The sequence below is a fragment of the Idiotropiscis lumnitzeri genome, unplaced genomic scaffold, assembly GCF_059441095.1.
Source record: "Idiotropiscis lumnitzeri isolate Australia: NSW breed Sydney's pygmy pipehorse unplaced genomic scaffold, RoL_Ilum_1.0 HiC_scaffold_263, whole genome shotgun sequence".
NCBI lineage: Eukaryota > Metazoa > Chordata > Actinopteri > Syngnathiformes > Syngnathidae > Idiotropiscis > Idiotropiscis lumnitzeri.
This window is the reverse complement of record NW_028283801.1, coordinates 9,466-17,500: the sequence shown is the minus strand read 5'-3', so window position 1 is coordinate 17,500 and position 8,035 is coordinate 9,466.

Below are 8,035 nucleotides of genomic sequence, written 5' to 3'. Positions count from 1 at the left end.
CGTGCCCTCGGCGGTCCCGCAAGCCCAATTCGGCCGAGCCCATTGAAATGAATGGGGGAATTTTATACGTTTTTGCCTTTTTCCCCCCCCCCTCGTTCTTTTTGTATTTATTCATTTATTTCAACTTTTACCGACTCAACCGCCCTCCGGCGTGCCCTCGGCGGTCCCGCAAGCCCAATTCGGCCGAGCCCATTGAAATGAATGGGGGAATTTTATACGTTTTTGCCTTTTTTTTCCCCCCCCCTCGTCCTTTTTGTATTTATTCATTTATTTCAACTTTTACCGACTCAACCGCCCTCCGGCGTGCCCTCGGCGGTCCCGCAAGCCCAATTCGGCCGAGCCCATTGAAATGAATGGGGGAATTTTATACGTTTTTGCCTTTTTTTTTCCCCCCTCGTCCTTTTTGTATTTATTTACTTATTTCAACCTTTACCGACTTAGGGGCCGCTTTGCACCGCCTGTGCCCGGGGAAGGTGCTCCTATTCGGGCCAAGTGTGACACACGCCCGCCCTCCTCCTCCGGAGCTTCCATTAGGGTAGACTTAGGGGCCGCTTGGCACCGCCTGTGCCCGGGGAAGGTGCTCATATTCGGCTTCACTGTCAGGCAGCATGCACTCCTCCTCCGGAGCTTCCATTTGGGCAAACTTAGGGGCCGCTTGGCACCGCCCGTGCCCGGGGAAGGTGCTCCTATTCGGGCCAAGTGTGACACACGCCCGCACTCCTCCTCCGGAGCTTCCATTTGGGCAAACTTAGGGGCCGCTTGGCACCGTCTGTGCCCGGGGAAGGTGCTCATATTCGGCTTCACTGTCAGGCAGCATGCACTCCTCCTCCGGAGCTTCCATTTGGGCAAACTTAGGGGCCGCTTGGCACCGCCTGTGCCCGGGGAAGGTGCTCATATTCGGCTTCACTGTCACACAGCGTGCACTCCTCCTCCGGAGCTTCCATTTGGGCAAACTTAGGGGCCGCTTGGCACCGTCTGTGCCCGGGGAAGGTGCTCATATTCGGGCCAAGTGTGACACACGCCCGCACTCCTCCTCCGGAGCTTCCATGAGGGTAGACTTAGGGGCCGCTTGGCACCGTCTGTGCCCGGGGAAGGTGCTCATATTCGGGCCAAGTGTGACACACGCCCGCACTCCTCCTCCGGAGCTTCCATAAGGGCAAACTTAGGGGCCGCTTGGCACCGTCTGTGCCCGGGGAAGGTGCTCCTATTCGGCTTCACTGTCACACAGCATGCACTCCTCCTCCGGAGCTTCCATAAGGGCAAACTTAGGGGCCGCTTGGCACCGTCTGTGCCCGGGGAAGGTGCTCCTATTCGGCTTCACTGTCACACAGCATGCACTCCTCCTCCGGAGCTTCCATAAGGGCAAACTTAGGGGCCGCTTGGCACCGTCTGTGCCCGGGGAAGGTGCTCCTATTCGGCTTCACTGTCACACAGCATGCACTCCTCCTCCGGAGCTTCCATGAGGGTAGACTTAGGGGCCACTTGGCACCGCCTGTGCCCGGGGAAGGTGCTCATATTCGGCTTCACTGTCCGGAGCTTCCATTAGGGCAAACTTAGGGGCCACTTGGCACCGCCTGTGCCCGGGGAAGGTGCTCCTCTCCGGGCTAAGTGTGACACACGCCCGCACTCCTCCTCCGGAGCTTCCATTAGGGCAAACTTAGGGGCCGCTTGGCACCGCCTGTGCCCGGGGAAGGTGCTCATATTCGGCTTCACTGTCAGGCAGCATGCACTCCTCCTCCGGAGCTTCCATTTGGGCAAACTTAGGGGCCGCTTGGCACCGTCTGTGCCCGGGGAAGGTGCTCCTATTCGGGCCAAGTGTGACACACGCCCGCACTCCTCCTCCGGAGCTTCCATTAGGGCAAACTTAGGGGCCGCTTGGCACCGCCTGTGCACGGGGAAGGTGCTCCTATTCGGCTTCACTGTCACACAGCATGCACTCCTCCTCCGGAGCTTCCATAAGGGCAAACTTAGGGGCCGCTTGGCACCGTCTGTGCCCGGGGAAGGTGCTCCTATTCGGGCCAAGTGTGACACACGCCCGCACTCCTCCTCCGGAGCTTCCATAAGGGTAGACTTAGGGGCCGCTTGGCACCGCCTGTGCCCGGGGAAGGTGCTCATATTCGGCTTCACTGTCACACAGCGTGCACTCCTCCTCCGGAGCTTCCATTTGGGCAAACTTAGGGGCCGCTTGGCACCGTCTGTGCCCGGGGAAGGTGCTCATATTCGGGCCAAGTGTGACACACGCCCGCACTCCTCCTCCGGAGCTTCCATGAGGGTAGACTTAGGGGCCGCTTGGCACCGCCTGTGCCCGGGGAAGGTGCTCATAGTCGGCTTCACTGTCAGGCAGCATGCACTCCTCCTCCGGAGCTTCCATTTGGGCAAACTTAGGGGCCGCTTGGCACCGTCTGTGCCCGGGGAAGGTGCTCATATTCGGGCCAAGTGTGACACACGCCCGCACTCCTCCTCCGGAGCTTCCATTTGGGCAAACTTAGGGGCCGCTTGGCACCGCCTGTGCCCGGGGAAGGTGCTCATATTCGGGCCAAGTGTGACACACGCCCGCACTCCTCCTCCGGAGCTTCCATTTGGGCAAACTTAGGGGCCGCTTGGCACCGCCTGTGCCCGGGGAAGGTGCTCATATTCGGGCCAAGTGTGACACACGCCCGCACTCCTCCTCCGGAGCTTCCATAAGGGCAAACTTAGGGGCCGCTTGGCACCGTCTGTGCCCGGGGAAGGTGCTCCTCTCCGGGCTAAGTGTGACACACGCCCGCACTCCTCCCCCGGAGCTTCCATTAGGGCAAACTTAGGGGCCGCTTGGCACCGCCTGTGCCCGGGGAAGGTGCTCATATTCGGCTTCACTGTCAGGCAGCATGCACTCATCCTCCGGAGCTTCCATAAGGGCAAACTTAGGGGCCGCTTGGCACCGCCTGTGCCCGGGGAAGGTGCTCCTCTCCGGGCTAAGTGTGACACACGCCCGCACTCCTCCCCCGGAGCTTCCATTAGGGCAAACTTAGGGGCCGCTTGGCACCGCCTGTGCCCGGGGAAGGTGCTCATATTCGGCTTCACTGTCAGGCAGCATGCACTCCTCCTCCGGAGCTTCCATTTGGGCAAACTTAGGGGCCGCTTGGCACCGTCTGTGCCCGGGGAAGGTGCTCCTATTCGGGCCAAGTGTGACACACGCCCGCACTCCTCCTCCGGAGCTTCCATTAGGGCAAACTTAGGGGCCGCTTGGCACCGCCTGTGCACGGGGAAGGTGCTCCTATTCGGCTTCACTGTCACACAGCATGCACTCCTCCTCCGGAGCTTCCATAAGGGCAAACTTAGGGGCCGCTTGGCACCGTCTGTGCCCGGGGAAGGTGCTCCTATTCGGGCCAAGTGTGACACACGCCCGCACTCCTCCTCCGGAGCTTCCATAAGGGTAGACTTAGGGGCCGCTTGGCACCGTCTGTGCCCGGGGAAGGTGCTCCTATTCGGCTTCACTGTCACACAGCATGCACTCCTCCTCCGGAGCTTCCATAAGGGCAAACTTAGGGGCCGCTTGGCACCGTCTGTGCCCGGGGAAGGTGCTCCTATTCGGCTTCACTGTCAGGCAGCATGCACTCCTCCTCCGGAGCTTCCATAAGGGTAGACTTAGGGGCCGCTTGGCACGGCCTGTGCCCGGGGAAGGTCCTCATATTCGGGCCAAGTGTGACACACGCCCGCCCTCCTCCTCCGGAGTTTCCATGAGGGTAAACTTAGGGGCCGCTTGGCACCGCCTGTGCCCGGGGAAGGTGCTCATATTCGGGCCAAGTGTGACACACGCCCGCACTCCTCCTCCGGAGCTTCCATTTGGGCAAACTTAGGGGCCGCTTGGCACCGCCTGTGCCCGGGGAAGGTGCTCATATTCGGCTTCACTGTCAGGCAGCATGCACTCCTCCTCCGGAGCTTCCATTTGGGCAAACTTAGGGGCCGCTTGGCACCGCCTGTGCCCGGGGAAGGTGCTCATATTCGGCTTCACTGTCAGGCAGCATGCACTCCTCCTCCGGAGCTTCCATTAGGGCAAACTTAGGGGCCGCTTGGCACCGTCTGTGCCCGGGGAAGGTGCTCCTATTCGGCTTCACTGTCATGCAGCATGCACTCCTCCTCCGGAGCTTCCATTTGGGCAAACTTAGGGGCCGCTTGGCACCGTCTGTGCCCGGGGAAGGTGCTCATATTCGGCTTCACTGTCAGGCAGCATGCACTCCTCCTCCGGAGCTTCCATTTGGGCAAACTTAGGGGCCGCTTGGCACCGCCTGTGCCCGGGGAAGGTGCTCATATTCGGCTTCACTGTCACACAGCGTGCACTCCTCCTCCGGAGCTTCCATTTGGGCAAACTTAGGGGCCGCTTGGCACCGTCTGTGCCCGGGGAAGGTGCTCATATTCGGGCCAAGTGTGACACACGCCCGCACTCCTCCTCCGGAGCTTCCATGAGGGTAGACTTAGGGGCCGCTTGGCACCGTCTGTGCCCGGGGAAGGTGCTCATATTCGGGCCAAGTGTGACACACGCCCGCACTCCTCCTCCGGAGCTTCCATAAGGGCAAACTTAGGGGCCGCTTGGCACCGTCTGTGCCCGGGGAAGGTGCTCCTATTCGGCTTCACTGTCACACAGCATGCACTCCTCCTCCGGAGCTTCCATAAGGGCAAACTTAGGGGCCGCTTGGCACCGTCTGTGCCCGGGGAAGGTGCTCCTATTCGGCTTCACTGTCACACAGCATGCACTCCTCCTCCGGAGCTTCCATAAGGGCAAACTTAGGGGCCGCTTGGCACCGTCTGTGCCCGGGGAAGGTGCTCCTATTCGGCTTCACTGTCACACAGCATGCACTCCTCCTCCGGAGCTTCCATGAGGGTAGACTTAGGGGCCACTTGGCACCGCCTGTGCCCGGGGAAGGTGCTCATATTCGGCTTCACTGTCCGGAGCTTCCATTAGGGCAAACTTAGGGGCCACTTGGCACCGCCTGTGCCCGGGGAAGGTGCTCCTCTCCGGGCTAAGTGTGACACACGCCCGGCACTCCTCCTCCGGAGCTTCCATTAGGGCAAACTTAGGGCCGCTTGGCACCGCCTGTGCCCGGGGAAGGTGCTCATATTCGGCTTCACTGTCAGGCAGCATGCACTCCTCCTCCGGAGCTTCCATTTGGGCAAACTTAGGGGCCGCTTGGCACCGTCTGTGCCCGGGGAAGGTGCTCCTATTCGGGCCAAGTGTGACACACGCCCGCACTCCTCCTCCGGAGCTTCCATTAGGGCAAACTTAGGGGCCGCTTGGCACCGCCTGTGCACGGGGAAGGTGCTCCTATTCGGCTTCACTGTCACACAGCATGCACTCCTCCTCCGGAGCTTCCATAAGGGCAAACTTAGGGGCCGCTTGGCACCGTCTGTGCCCGGGGAAGGTGCTCCTATTCGGGCCAAGTGTGACACACGCCCGCACTCCTCCTCCGGAGCTTCCATAAGGGTAGACTTAGGGGCCGCTTGGCACCGCCTGTGCCCGGGGAAGGTGCTCATATTCGGCTTCACTGTCACACAGCGTGCACTCCTCCTCCGGAGCTTCCATTTGGGCAAACTTAGGGGCCGCTTGGCACCGTCTGTGCCCGGGGAAGGTGCTCATATTCGGGCCAAGTGTGACACACGCCCGCACTCCTCCTCCGGAGCTTCCATGAGGGTAGACTTAGGGGCCGCTTGCACCGCCTGTGCCCGGGGAAGGTGCTCATAGTCGGCTTCACTGTCAGGCAGCATGCACTCCTCCTCCGGAGCTTCCATTTGGGCAAACTTAGGGGCCGCTTGGCACCGTCTGTGCCCGGGGAAGGTGCTCATATTCGGGCCAAGTGTGACACACGCCCGCACTCCTCCTCCGGAGCTTCCATTTGGGCAAACTTAGGGGCCGCTTGGCACCGCCTGTGCCCGGGGAAGGTGCTCATATTCGGGCCAAGTGTGACACACGCCCGCACTCCTCCTCGGAGCTTCCATTTGGGCAAACTTAGGGGCCGCTTGGCACCGCCTGTGCCCGGGGAAGGTGCTCATATTCGGGCCAAGTGTGACACACGCCCGCACTCCTCCTCCGGAGCTTCCATAAGGGCAAACTTAGGGGCCGCTTGGGCACCGTCTGTGCCCGGGGAAGGTGCTCCTCTCCGGGCTAAGTGTGACACACGCCCGCACTCCTCCCCCGGAGCTTCCATTAGGGCAAACTTAGGGGCCGCTTGGCACCGCCTGTGCCCGGGGAAGGTCTCATATTCGGCTTCACTGTCAGGCAGCATGCACTCATCCTCCGGAGCTTCCATAAGGGCAAACTTAGGGCCGCTTGGCACCGCCTGTGCCCGGGGAAGGTGCTCCTCTCCGGGCTAAGTGTGACACACGCCCGCACTCCTCCCCCGGAGCTTCCATTAGGGCAAACTTAGGGGCCGCTTGGCACCGCCTGTGCCCGGGGAAGGTGCTCATATTCGGCTTCACTGTCAGGCAGCATGCACTCCTCCTCCGGAGCTTCCATTTGGGCAAACTTAGGGGCCGCTTGGCACCGTCTGTGCCCGGGGAAGGTGCTCCTATTCGGGCCAAGTGTGACACACGCCCGCACTCCTCCTCCGGAGCTTCCATTAGGGCAAACTTAGGGGCCGCTTGGCACGCCTGTGCACGGGGAAGGTGCTCCTATTCGGCTTCACTGTCACACAGCATGCACTCCTCCTCCGGAGCTTCCATAAGGGCAAACTTAGGGGCGCTTGGCACCGTCTGTGCCCGGGGAAGGTGCTCCTATTCGGGCCAAGTGTGACACCACGCCCGCACTCCTCCTCCGGAGCTTCCATAAGGGTAGACTTAGGGGCCGCTTGGCACCGTCTGTGCCCGGGAAGGTGCTCCTATTCGGCTTCACTGTCACACAGCATGCACTCCTCCTCCGGAGCTTCCATAAGGGCAAACTTAGGGCCGCTTGGCACCGTCTGTGCCCGGGGAAGGTGCTCCTATTCGGCTTCACTGTCAGGCAGCATGCACTCCTCCTCCGGAGCTTCCATAAGGGTAGACTTAGGGGCCGCTTGGCACGGCCTGTGCCCGGGGAAGGTCCTCATATTCGGGCCAAGTGTGACACACGCCCGCCCTCCTCCTCCGGAGTTTCCATGAGGGTAAACTTAGGGGCCGCTTGGCACCGCCTGTGCCCGGGGAAGGTGCTCATATTCGGGCCAAGTGTGACACACGCCCGCACTCCTCCTCCGGAGCTTCCATTTGGGCAAACTTAGGGGCCGCTTGGCACCGCCTGTGCCCGGGGAAGGTGCTCATATTCGGCTTCACTGTCAGGCAGCATGCACTCCTCCTCCGGAGCTTCCATTTGGGCAAACTTAGGGCCGCTTGGCACCGCCTGTGCCCGGGGAAGGTGCTCATATTCGGCTTCACTGTCAGGCAGCATGCACTCCTCCTCCGGAGCTTCCATTAGGGCAAACTTAGGGGCCGCTTGGCACCGTCTGTGCCCGGGGAAGGTGCTCCTATTCGGCTTCACCTGTCATGCAGCATGCACTCCTCCTCCGGAGCTTCCATTTGGGCAAACTTAGGGGCCGCTTGGCACCGTCTGTGCCCGGGGAAGGTGCTCATATTCGGCTTCACTGTCAGGCAGCATGCACTCCTCCTCCGGAGCTTCCATTTGGGCAAACTTAGGGGCCGCTTGGCACCGCCTGTGCCCGGGGAAGGTGCTCATATTCGGCCTTCACTGTCACACAGCGTGCACTCCTCCTCCGGAGCTTCCATTTGGGCAAACTTAGGGGCCGCTTGGCACCGTCTGTGCCCGGGGAAGGTGCTCATATTTCGGGCCAAGTGTGACACACGCCCGCACTCCTCCTCCGGAGCTTCCATGAGGGTAGACTTAGGGCCGCTTGGCACCGTCTGTGCCCGGGGAAGGTGCTCATATTCGGGCCAAGTGTGACACACGCCCGCACTCCTCCTCCGGAGCTTCCATAAGGGCAAACTTAGGGGCCGCTTGGCACCGTCTGTGCCCGGGGAAGGTGCTCCTATTCGGCTTCACTGTCACACAGCATGCACTCCTCCTCCGGAGCTTCAT